The sequence below is a fragment of the Ammodytes marinus genome (genome assembly GCF_949987685.1).
Source record: "Ammodytes marinus genome assembly, chromosome: 13".
NCBI classification, from domain to species: Eukaryota; Metazoa; Chordata; class Actinopteri; order Uranoscopiformes; family Ammodytidae; genus Ammodytes; species Ammodytes marinus.
Window position 1 is genome coordinate 6,331,312 of NC_137217.1, and position 12,048 is coordinate 6,343,359.

The 12,048-nt window shown below is 42.6% G+C and overlaps 1 protein-coding gene across 2 annotated transcripts in view; it reads left to right on the forward strand.

Annotated features, from left to right (window-relative positions):
• Window positions 1–12,048, forward strand: part of LOC307259189 (neurocalcin-delta A) — a 64,809-nt gene that overhangs the window by 16,939 nt on the left and 35,822 nt on the right. Inside the window, exon 1 of one of the 2 annotated variants that reach the window (XM_080038945.1) lies at window positions 10,849–11,078. The exons of the other annotated variant lie outside the window; for it this stretch is intronic. The gene's annotated coding sequence lies outside the window, so the exon portion shown is untranslated. Of the gene's footprint in view, window positions 1–10,848; window positions 11,079–12,048 lie in introns of those variants that run through there. 2 annotated transcript variants of the gene reach the window in all.

Here is a 12,048-nt window from a genome sequence, read left to right on the forward strand (position 1 = left end):
GCTTTTTTTTTTTATCTATGGCAGACATTGGTGTATGATGTCCTGTCCAAACAGTAGAATGTTGGGTGGCCGGGCTGCAGCGTGCACAATCTCTGTTGTTTTTGGTCAGTGTTGTTTCCCATGACTCTGAGATGAGCCAGAGGAAAACCCAATATGATTTCCACACTGTTCCCAGGCCCCCAGGATCCCTCCAAAAACACAGTCACACATACACACTCGCTCATAAATCAGGGGACAAGTGTGTGCGTGTGTGTGTGTGTGTGTGTGTGTGTGTGTGTGTGTGTGTGTGTGTGTGTGTGTGTGTGTGTGTGTGTGTGTGTGTGTGTGTGTGTGTGTGTGTGTGTGTGTGTGTGTGTGTGTGTGTGTGTGTGTGTGTGTGTGTGTGTGTGTGTGTGTGTGTGTGTGGGTATGTGGGTATGTGTGTGCTGCTAACATTAAAAGAGATAAATAGCCTGAACATCCCTTGCTTTTCCATACACACATGCTCCCTCTTAAGTTGAACACACACACACACACACACACACACACACACAGGCCTGCAGGGCTCTCAGACAAAGGGACAGCTGAAGCTTGTCCAGTTGCATAAAACAAGGGGCGGATGGACACACACACTTCAGGGCACTTGCTGTCAGCTGAACCTCTGTACTCTGCATTTCCTTTAGATGACATTCACTTATCATTCATGGAGGTTCAGTGAACTTTGAGGTGTCAGTGGTGATAAAGTATCATGAAGATACTGACCCTCTGTGAAAAGCTTATTCTGTTTGTTGCTCGGAGTTAGAGCAAGAGATCACTACCACTTTAGTGCTAAATATAAAGCAGGGAAGAGTCTTTGTTCTGTCCAAGGGTTGAATAAAGAAAGCTCTCTAACTAACATGTTATACCTCGAATATGTGACATGCATATTAAAGACTAAATATACAATTTGTTATACATATAAATTGCAAGTTGTGGTTTTTACAGTTAGTTTTATAATTGAAGTGAGTTATACTAAAACCTCGATTTTATGTTTTGGTGTCTGTACTGTTCAGCAAGTGGTTTTCTACTTCCAGTTTTTATGCTAAGCTTTGTATTTAGTGCACAGACATGAGCATGGTAGAATAATATATATATTCTAGTTCAACCCTGGAAAACTAAGAGGAAACGGATAAACTATACTTTGAAGAAATGGTATAAATGGTATTCACACACTAACTGAACCAATCGCTGTACACTCAAACATAAACCTGTGTGTGTGTGTGTGTGTGTGTGTGTGTGTGTGTGTGTGTGTGTGTGTGTGTGTGTGTGTGTGTGTGTGTGTGTGTGTGTGTGTGTGTGTGTGTGTGTGTGTGTGTGTGTGTGTGTGTGTGTGTGTGTGTGTGTGTTTGTGTGTGTGTGTGTGTGCGTGTGCGCATTGGAAATGTTTTCCACATCCGTACCGACCACATTAAGAAACCATAAACTATGTACTGAGGTCAGTTTGTCGCACTAGGGGAAAGTTACTGTCTTCATTGGGGGTAAGACGTCAGGCTTGTGTGTGTGATTGAGACTGAAAACAAAATGTTGGATTGTCATTTTCCCTCAGTCTCTAGTGGTTTGGTTTGTTATTCTGTGGTGGTTGGAGTAGATGCTGCACCTGGCTGGCACATAGAGGATTTGACTTTGAACATGACTTATCCTTTTATGATTCATTTTATTTCTGTATTTGAAAAGATGTGTATGAAGCCTGAGCCATGTGCTGCTGCCGTGTGGCTTTGCCGAGCCTCTCCCCTTGATGACCTGACCTAGCCATGGTCATGTTTGGATTACCTCACCCTCTCTGACATCCTCCTAACAGGGCTTCACAGCAGTACAAGCGCCTGCTGTTATTTTGTCTTTTAATGGGATGCTGTGGTGGTGGTGTTAGAGAGCTATTGTATTCTGTTAATGCACTGCCCTTTTTAGACTGCTGCTGTGTGACATTTGGTAAATCCATATTTCCCATTGTTCTGAGGGGGCAACACGCAGTGATGTCAGCCTATGCAGCGAAGGTCAAAGTATTAAACCCCAGTCCTTGTGTAAAAAGTATTCACCTGGTCAAAAATGTCAAGCCTGGTCCTACCAGACCTTCGTACTTCATTTCATTTGTACAGAAGTTCTGGAATCGCTCAATTGACAAACGTAGACTCACTTGAAGGCAGGTGTCTGTTGAAGTTTAAAACTATTGGATTTGCCCAGTCCCACTCTGGATCTGCCAACCAAACGTATAACGATTGTCGTGATGTACATGTCATGCGCCGGCTTCTGACTACGACTGAAACTGGCGCACAACCTCAACGTCATTGTTCTCAGCCACTCCCTCTGTACGCTGATTGGACCGGTGGAAATCTACCAGAGAGAACCTGCGAATATACCGCGGACCCAGACTGACTACTGAAGGGAAATGGAGCGGAATTAGGTAGGCGGGCGGTTCCAGGCTATAAAATGTCTCAGTTGAAAACCCAATGAATGTCAGATATTCAAGCACAGCTATTCATTTGAGAGTGTGGAAGCAACGAAATGTTTAAAAACTTTTTCACAATTTTTGGTCAACCTTTTGGTTCTTTTTTCAACTAATCGATTAATTGCTTTCTCTCCATAACCAATCATGAGATAATTAGCACAATTGTCCAGTTGCAGCTTTAAAATTCAAACAAGGCGAAAAGTGATAGGAGTTGTCCAAAGTTGGAAAAACCGTGTGATTCACCGGAAGTGCATGTGTCATGACTTGTGCTGTGAACTCACTGCATGACTGGTTGTGTGTGACATGTGATAGGCTAGCTGTTTCTGTCGGTCCCCTATATGCCAGTAGACTGTCAACTATATGCAGCTCTATATCCACGCTAATGTTATGGAGGCATATGTGGGAGTGTGTGTGTGCGTGTGTCTGTAGAAATGTATTTATTGTGTGTGTGTGGAGTAATGGTGAGCAGAATGACTCATAGGGGGAGGTGGTGACGTGTCTCTCTGCCTTGCTCCTGACTCCTGGTGCTTTCTGATAAGAGACAGTGGGCTCTCCAGTTAATCCTCTCTCTGTATCCAATGAGCCCCGCTGTCTGCCATTAAGAACAATGGCTGCCACTGAGCTGGCCATGCATCTTTTTTGTTTTTTGGCTTCTGTTTATAACTCCTGATTCACCGGGGATGGAGTGGGTTGCGATGCTGTGTGTGTGTTGTTGGGTAACTCTTAAAGACACTTTGCGGATTGTATAACAAAACCTTTTCACTGCCAAATTGTCCCTTTTCTTCCCAGCCCACCTCACCAGCTATAAATGGGTTCAAGTAATAAATGATGTTCTTCTCATTTAGGCAATATAGGACAAATCAGAGGTTGAGTCATGCACAGTAATATACTTATTAGGACTACCAAGAGAGATGAGATGAGGTTCACTCAGCTCCAGTTTGACTATTTTTCCTGGCAGTGATGTCATCCTGTTAGTCTATCGGCTGGTTAGTCCGGCACAAACATTTGAACGTTCAAGGATCCTGCTGGCTTTGATCCTCCCATATCTTTTCCACTAGTGCGTCCATGATACATGATACAGACATTTGGTGGTTTTGAGTGAAATATCTCAACAGCTGAGCTATGGGGGTTGCCTAAATGAGTAAACGTGTTATAAGCTAGCATGCTAAACTACAATGGTGAAACTGGTCGGGGAAATTCAGAATGTACACTCTGTTGTGATATATTTTTCTACACAGGCCCGAAAGACACAACATGCACAACAGGACCTACACACATGCAGCACCAAGGTTAAAGATGTGTGGCAGAGTACAGAGCTGGCCCAAGCCTTCATGGGGCCCTAAGCGAAATATGATTAGGGGGGCCCCTCTCCAATGTTAGCGCTGCTGAAACTATAGATCTTTGTTACATATCATTCATGCACCCAGTGTTTTCCGCTAGTGCCTCCACTTTGCAGCTGTGCGAAAATATTAGACAGCCGAGATTCCGACCCTCCTAGGGGTGTCCGGGGGTATGCCCCCCCGGGAGATTTTTTTAACCTTTTTAAAGAGAAATGCATGAATCTGGTGCAGTTTGAGAGGAAAATTAAGAGGCTAAATCTGAGAAATTTTGTGTGAACAAATAATTTGGAGACACTGGGTCGGATGAATTAGAAGCTATTGAAGAAGGACACATGGATTTTCCATAAAAACATTAATATCAAATAAAATATTATGGAGGGTCCTCTGGGTTGGGCTTGGAGCTCTTTTTCTTTTACGGGACATATTTCTCTGTAATATAATGAATGCATTTAAATGCAGTGAGAGGAACGAAGCAGAAGAACTCTGTAGTCCAACTACTGTATCTTTTTTTCCACAGACGAGGCTGAAACTGAGGGCAGCCACATTTCCAATTGTTTTTAAATAAACTCAATACACACTGTGCATGGATGTGAACGTGACATGATCAGATCTTTTCGGATTACCTCCCAGATGAACTGATTACATTTTTAGGCTATTAATTATCTAGACCAAAACATTTTATTCCTTTTTTTGTATGATAACTTACATTTGCATAATATGATGTTAATATCAAACACACAAACTAAAAAAAAAACATTATTTTTTATTTTTATTTTTGGAGGGGGGCCCCCTGGCGGTCGTGGGCCCTAAGCGACCGCTTAGTTGCCGGCTTTGGCAGAGTATGACGTGATGGAGGAACACAATGGACAGAGTGTCTACAGCATAATATGTTCCTCTAAAAATTCAATTCAATTTATTTTTGTATCTTGGTTTCTCCCACCATAATTCATTTCAGTATTGACACAGACATTTGTCCAGGGTGTTGCAATGTGACGCGTGTCATTTCAGAATGAAGAAAAACAAAAGTGAGTAGGCAGGAAAGGAAAAAAAGCAAGTGCAAAATGAATGGATTGCTTTATATTTCCCCTCCTCTCTTGTCCTGTGCTTCTCTTCAGCCTTTCCACTCATTCAGATGGCCACCACATTATCTCTGTACTGTGGCTATGATCCTATAAACATGACTGATCTCTCTCTCTCTCTCTCTCTCTCTCATAAATATCTGCTAATAAGATTATGCAAAAATGAATTTCTTCTCTGAGGGCAGACCTCTTTCATTGTGCTAAAGATTCTATTCCTGGTTTTTGCATCACCTTATCAACAAAAAATAATCCTCAAATAAGATATTCAATACATTTACACACAGTAAACAGTACTGCTACATGCAGAAGCAGCTTAAATGAAGATGTTGTGTAATCTCCATTGCATACAGTCATTATTTTAATACCATCTCTAGTATTAAGTCAGTGTATCACATTAAAATGTGCAGCTGTTTCAGATAAGCAGTTTAGATCTCATGAAAAAATTAACATTTCATGATTTGCCTTCTGATTATAAATGACTGCCCATGTAATTGAATACATTTTTTCTTTATCTTTTATTTTCAGTTTTCAGTTACATTATCGCCACCTGTTGTATTACACAACCACACAGACCTTTTAGCTGCTTTCGTCATTGCTTTTGGCAGGCGCTGTGGTACATTGGATTAGCCTGCTCGCCCACCTCCTGCACTGCACTTACATAACACAGGGAGGAGATTTGCTTTGAAACAGTCTTATCTACTCATTTCACTGAATTGTGAATAAACCCAATGTACTACTGATTGATGTGGATGTACAGCCATGAGAACAGCTACTGAGAATGAAGGAGTGTGCGTTGTTAGAAGTACTCTCTCTTAGTGGACTGTGCTTCTTTAGTCGAGGGCTGCGATACAATCATCATACTGCCCAGCTATTTAGAATGGTAGAAAAAAGATAAAGGATGTCCCAATACATGTGGTCAGATGCAGCATGTTTTAAAAATACTTGGTTGGATGTCATACACATAATTTTTAGTGTGAAAATAAGCATCTTTTTTTTGTTGCAATTCTGTGTGCACACCGGAAGTTACATATAGATATAGCAAGAGGGAAGTTGATGTTATGATGAAATAAATAAGTAAAAGTATATCCCAATTGTGTGCCTACTGCATACAAAGTATACATACTTTTTATGATCAGCTGTAGTATGAAGAAAGATAAAAAGAAAGAGCATGCCATTTGGAACGCAGGGATGCTCTCCTACAATTTGGGAGTTTTATGCATGGCTGCACTTTTACATTTCTTGTGCATGTTCTTTCTCTCTCTCTCTCTCTCTCTCTCTCTCTCTCTCTCTCTCTCCCTCTCTCTCTCTCTCTCAGGACAGTATGCATTGTTCTATTCCTAAGCATATGGTGTGTGGGAGATTAATTCACTTGCCTGTCTCCCAGCCAGGTTCCTGCTGAGTCCTGTACATGTTGGTATTGGCAGAGAGACACAGAGAGACGTTGCTTTTAATTGTGCAACACTACGTACATTCTGTATCAGTCCTGTGTTGACGGACACATGGCGGCTCTACGTTCCAAACGCGTCACAACGGTTTGAACAATAGAGCACTAGACACCTGAGTCTACTGTTAGTTAAGCCTTCAAACCAGAGACTCACCAGTCATTTGGGAGAGGATTAGAAAAGTTATATTAAATATGTCAGCTTTCAGAGCTAATACAAAGCAGCTCTCTACAGATGAAGTCTGTAGAACTGAACAAGTAACTTGACAGTTTGGACCACATACCCTGTTGAAATATATATAGCATATGTTAAGTTATGTTATGCCGACCTAAATCTTATTTGTTCTGTTCTGCCTGCTATATCCCTTCAGTATCTCTTCTGTTTCCTCTCGCCCCTGTATGTGAATGAAGCAGCTTCATAGTGCTGTGTGATACTCACAATATCTCTGCTCATGTTGGAATAACTATTATCACATCACGCAGTTGGAGGGAGGAGGGGAGGGGGGGGGGGGTTAGTTGCGTCCTGTCATATCCATTACACACAGTGAGGCAAAGTGTACGCATAGACCAGCAGCTTTCACATTGAGGTTAATGCACTGTTAATGCTGATATGACGACAGCCCCATGATGGATGTTCGTAAAAAGCTCTTTGAAACTTTATGTAATTGTTCTAATTCAGTTATTTGGGTCACAAGATGTACTTTTTGTAATCAAGCTTAGCCTTTTATCACTCCACGCAGGAGCGGTGTCCTACAAATATCGCTTCAAATCATTGAGATGAATAATGAAACATAGCCGACACCTCGAAAAAGAAATTGGAAAAATCCGTGATTGATGGAGGAGGCGCGGGCATTTCCAGGAAGGAGTGTGAGCTGGCCCAACCACAGACTGTATATAACAGTACAATGATATTCCCGGAGCCCTGCCTGCCAGACTGATATGATTTGTGCAGATTATCCAATACATAATCTGTTGTTATCTAATACCCAGCTGCTGAGATTAACATGGCCGCTCTCTGCAACCGGTCCAACCTTCAGTGTTTTAGGTCTCAATGCCCAATGACAACTTTCCCTCTTACACAAACTCTCACAACACAACCATAATGCGTTTGCTTTCTCTCAGCATTGCTTGGTTCAGGGTCAATGTATCATTGCAGGAATATGTGAAAGTCCATTGTTTGACGTTTGGTCTAGTTCTACCCTCAGCTGATTTGAGAGACTTGCTGCAGACAATAGTGGAGTGATTTAGGAGTGATTTTCACAGTGTGGGGAGCGTTTCCTCTTCCACAGGAACAACTTGTGAAGGGTTTGCCTTGGAAAGAGAAGCTGTTTTCTCTCTTCCGCCCATGCTGTTGCTTCCTGAGTCTCCAGGAGGAAGGAATTCCCTCTAGTGCCGGTTATCCAGCCTACATCCTAACACACACACACACACCTACACGCACACACACACACACACACACACACACACACACACACACACCCACACACACCCACACACACTCACACTCACACACCCACACACACTCACACTCACACTCACTCACACTCACTCACACACACACACACACACAACACACACACACACACACACACCCACACACACCCACACACACTCACACTCACACACCCACACACACTCACACTCACACTCACTCACACTCACTCACACACACACACACACACAACACACACACACAAAGGGGCTGGTTACATGCTCCTACAGCAGTGCCGTTCAAAGAGTCTAAAAGTAATGGAAAGGCACTTTTATACAGTCAGATAAGGTGTTCTGCAGTTCCAAATTTTTCTTTAAATTGAAAATGGACAACCATGCTTACCTTCCATAGTGAAAATGTGTGGTTGATTAGCTACATATGCAGTGTGGCCATGGGCTATCTGTAAATGCAATCATTTCTTTGCGTTTCTTTTTCTATCTCCTGTTCTAACACTACTTACTTTCTCTTTTTCATCCCCCAAACCAGTCATTATGATGACCAGCCTTTCATTTCACCTTCAATTCAAATAAACTGAAACATCTTCTAAGGCAGCCAATATAAAGCTGTATATATGTATATACCTGGGCGTTTTCAACATGGTAGACAATGCTTAACCATGCTTATTCTCAAAGACCATGCATTCAGATAAAGGCAGCACCAGGCAGCCCATAAATCCCTGGACTTCAGTCTAATTTATTTATCCCTAAACCAATTTAGCCACTTGAGCATCAGATTCTCATTTCACTGTTTGCTTTCTGCTCTCTCTCTCCTGATGGCTTCCACTCTTCATTCCACACAGCAGAATCATTGCAGTCATATTTATGCTAGCTGCAGGCTTTATTAAATCATGTTTGCCTTCTCTCTCTATTCTCTATGCCTTGTGTGTGCTGTTCCATCTTGTGTCTCTCTGAACATGTGCCTCTCTCACTCTCAGACACACGCATACCCTCACTCACTCAGCCAGTCCAGTGGGGGGTGCTTTTCACTTGGCTGACCTCACCCCCACCCCTCCTACACTACCCCAAACCCTTCATCTGGGCCCCACTGTGCTCCATTCAACAAGGCTAGCAGCAGCAGACGCTATTCACATGAATGTAATGGGCGCACAGAGCTGTTGGCGCTCACAGCTTGGGTGAGTGGAGGATGGGGATAAGGAGTTTGCTTGGCCCTAACATTTTCTTCCTCTTTCTCTTCCCACCCTGCACCCTCAGTCTTTGTCTGCTATTCAAAGCCCTGCCCCACATCAACCTGACAACAATGCACAACCAAAAATTCTACGAAAAGAGGACTTGTTACGCTTCAAAAGAGTGTGTAAAAAAATTTGAGATTTATGCAAATGTATACACGCATACACCAAAGACAGTCACCTGCTCCATTTTAATGCATTTTTTGTAATTCAATCAATTAAAACCGCAAAAAAAACATATCGCTTTTAGGGACACAATCCAGTAATACAGATAATACTAATCAGAACACTAGCATAACCACAATGTTGAATGTTACAGTCAGCTGGACATACATAGTTCTCTAGTGCTGTAAGAAAAACACTTCAGACTGCTCTTCATTTAATCTGATGTAGCAAATCCTCATATATGAACATACTGTAGGATTCCCTTTGTCCACATGTCTAAGAGGAAAGAGCAATTAATGAAAATGTTTTCCGATATACGTTAGCTCTGTTTTTATAATGGATTACGTTTTGTTTTATGAGCAGTAACTGGCAAAGTAGTTAGACTCACTAATGTGAATGTTTTTTTTTTGTTTAGTTTTTTTGCTCTAAAACCGGGCCGTGAAAACAACAGGTTGTGGTTTTACTTGGACCAGCCTATAGTGTTGTTGTCACTGTGAGGTTGCCCTGAGGTTGCTCCTACAGTGGCTTGCAAAATAATTCACACCCCCTGAACCTATTCTATTTCTACATTTTGTCATTTTGTTACAGCCACACACGTACATGTATTTTATTGGGATGTGATGGACCAACACAAAGTGGCACATAATTGTGAAATGGAATGAAAATGATACATGGTTTTCAATTTGTTTTATGAAAAAAAAATTAAAAGTGTGGTGTGCAAAAGTATTCAGCCCGCCCTGAGTCAATACGTTGTAGAACCACCTATCGCTGCAAGTCTATTGGGGTGTGTCTCTACCAGCTCTGCACATTGCACATCTTTTTCGTACTTTGATTTCAGAATGAACATGGATTGAACGAACATACAAGGATTGTTTAGGGTGATGTGAAGTGTTGCACCTTCCTCCAAATCTTGTCAAAATCCAGTTAATACCCTAGACTCTTTAAACGGGCATTCATGGTGAGCCCCCTTTCTTTACATACCAGTTTACAAAGCCTAGGCTGTGTATCATTTAAGACCAGAATTTTTTTCATCGTGACACACACAGTACAACAGGTAACGGATCGTGAGTAGATAGTCACTCATTTTGACAAAAAGTGATTTGACCACATTAATTTTTCAAAATATCATGAATCGTTTAAAAAGAACCGTGGTGTGGTATATAGCAGAATGTGCTGCTTATTTTGGTCGAGGAATCGAAGCAACAAGTTGAAAAGTGCAGTGTGTCTCGTGCACATTCATCTTCTAGCTTTCATCTGTTTCTGAGAAAGAATCCTGAGCCGCTTTGAGTTGGATTCTACTTGTCCTTTTCTCACTTCATCCCCCCACTCTCTGTTCACATTTTACTGTGCAACACTAGGTTTGTCTTTTAACCATCTCCTCGGTATGTAAGAATCTGTGTGCGTGTGTGTGTCAGATGACCTATTGAAATCATAGTGGTGCAGTGTGCCTTGTTACCATGGCAATGCAGTCTTCACCGTCTCTCTCTCTCTCCCTCTCTCTCTCTCTGTCTCTCTCTCTCTCCCCTCCCCTCTTCACTTCCCCTCCACGCCATAGCTAGGTCATGTGACCCGCTCTGACGTCAAAGGCTGGAGAGGAGGCAGGCCAGAGGGACGAATTAGTTTGTGGGCTTTTTAACAAAACCTCCCGCTCAGAGTGGGAGTCTCCGGGAGTGTGTCAGTCACTGTTAGCTCTGTCTCAGTCGCTCGGTCCGTCTTTTCTACACCCCCCCTCCCTCCCTGTACGCTGCTCTCTTCTCCTATCTCTCTCTCTCTCTGTGTCTCTCTGTCTCTCTCTATCGTTTCTTTCTGGCGCTCTTCTTCATTCTTGCCTGTTGCTTCCACAAACTTAGTCCGGAGAGAGAGTGCTGGGTGATGGACTGTTGACCAGCTTGTAACATTGCTACATAAAGTGAGGTAAGCTTCCTGTGTGTTTTCTCTTTGTGTGTGTGTGTATTGTGTGCTATAGCCACCAGTGGTTTACTTCCAGAGGGGGGGTGTGCAGCGAGCAACAGCTGCATCTAGGTTCAGGAGTTTGAGTCACATACTTGTGCAGAAGGGAAGTTGTCTCTTTACTTGAGCAGAGCGTAAAAGGCTCTGTGTATGTGTGGGAGCTCTTTTTGTCACCCGTATATTGTCTAGGTAAACCATCAAGTCCAAAGAAGGGGATATCTCTGATCCGGGCATGATCTCAAAGACTAGTTGCTTTTTTTTTTTTTTTTTTTTTTCAACGCAAACCCAGCTAGATGAGTTTGAACCTTGTGCAGGAAGTGAGTGCATGTTAAGAAGGAGAGTGTGATCATTCCGCGGGCTGAGTGTGTTATCTATGTGTGGAGCTGGAAGTGAGGGGCAGCTCCACATGGCTTTTTCCTCCCAAAGTGTTTGCTAATGTTACAGGCAGCAGTGTGAGTGTGAGCCAGGGCTGTTGGCTCTGTGTCGGGGGGGTTCAGAGCAGCAGCTTCCACCTGCCCTCCTTTCCGAGAGGTATGCACTACTGCAAAGATGGAACTTTTGCAGTCTAAAGGCTGTTGCACGTCTCTGTCCATATTTTTCGTCCAAAATCTTTGCATAAAAAAATAAATATGAGCTCATGTCGCATTCTCCGCGTGTTGTTGTGTCGTGTGTGTGTGATGGTTCCTACTTTACTGCCAGCCACTGCTCAGGATCAAGATAAGAAAGACCTAAAGAAATGACTCAATTCGCCAGCGCCTTTAAGGTCAGCTTTAATATTTGTTTTTCATTCTGAAGGCAGTCAACAATTAACAATGTATTAGGGCCACGTCGAGGCAAAACAATTATTGGATGATATACAGGCATTTTCAGGAATTTTCTTGTTAAGTGTCTAGCTTGAGAACCCCCACCTCTACACACACACACACACACCTCC